This window comes from Trichechus manatus, unplaced genomic scaffold (assembly GCF_000243295.1).
Source record: "Trichechus manatus latirostris isolate Lorelei unplaced genomic scaffold, TriManLat1.0 scaffold00043, whole genome shotgun sequence".
In the NCBI taxonomy this organism is placed as follows: domain Eukaryota; kingdom Metazoa; phylum Chordata; class Mammalia; order Sirenia; family Trichechidae; genus Trichechus; species Trichechus manatus.
Genome location: NW_004443979.1, coordinates 1,509,886 through 1,511,011, shown reverse-complemented (window position 1 = coordinate 1,511,011; position 1,126 = coordinate 1,509,886). Strand labels below are relative to the sequence as shown.

The 1,126-nt window shown below is 39.6% G+C and overlaps 1 protein-coding gene across 1 annotated transcript in view; it reads left to right on the top strand.

Moving 5' to 3' along the window:
- Positions 1-1,126, top strand: part of MIA2 (MIA SH3 domain ER export factor 2) — a 77,814-nt gene that overhangs the window by 20,949 nt on the left and 55,739 nt on the right. The window lies entirely within an intron of this gene.

Here is a 1,126-nt window from a genome sequence, read left to right as displayed (position 1 = left end):
ACGCCTAGGATATTGATCTTCAAGTGTTCCATTTTGTTTTTGACAACTTCCAGTTTTCCATGATTCATACTTCGTACATTCTATGCTGCAATTACTAATGGACATTTGCAGCTGTTTCTTCTTATTTTGAATCATACCACATCAGCAGACAAAGACCCCAAAAGCTTTACTCCATCCACGTCATTAAAGTCGACTCTACTCTGAAAAGGTAGTTCTTCCCCAGTCGTATTTTGAGTGCCTTCCAACCTGAGGGGCTCATCTTCTAACACTATATCGACAGTGTTCCACTGCTAACCATACGTTTTCACTGACCAGATTTTTCAGAAGTAGATTGCCAGGTTCTTCCTCTTAGTCTGTTTTAGTCTGGAAGCTCTGCTGAAATCTGTCCACTGTGGGCAACCCTGCTGGAATTTGAAATAGAAGTAGCATAGCTTCCAGCATCACACCTTGTCCGATGGAATACATAGGAATCAAATCGACTACATCTGTGGAAAGAGGTGATGGAGAAGCTTAATATCATCAGTCAGAACAAGGCCAGGGCCCAGCTGCAGAACAGACTATCAATTGCTTATATGCAAGTTCAAGTTGAAGCTGATGAAGATTAAACCAAGTCCATGAGGGCCAAAGTACAACCTTGAGTATATCTTACCTGAATTTAGAGACCATCACAAAAATAGATATGATACCTTGAACACTAATGACCGAAGACCAGACGAGTTGTGGGATGACATCAAGGACATCAATACATGAAGAAAGCAAGAGGTCACTCAAAAGACGGGAAAGAAAGAAAAGACCAAAATGAATGTCAGAAGAGACTCTGAAACTTGCCCTTGAATATAGAATAGCTAAAGTGAACATAAGAAGTGATGAAGTACAAGAGCTGTACAGAAGATTTCAAAGAGCAGCTCAAGAAGACAGTATAATAATATAATGAAACGTGCAAAGTCCTGGAGTTAGAAAACCAAAAGGGAAGAACACACTTGGCATTTCTCAAGCTGAAAGAACTGAAGAAAAAATTCAAGCCTCAAGTTGCAATATTGAAGGATTCTATGGACAAAAAATTGAATGACGCAGGAAGCATCAGAACAAGATAGAAGGAATAGACAGTCACTGTACCAAAAAGAAT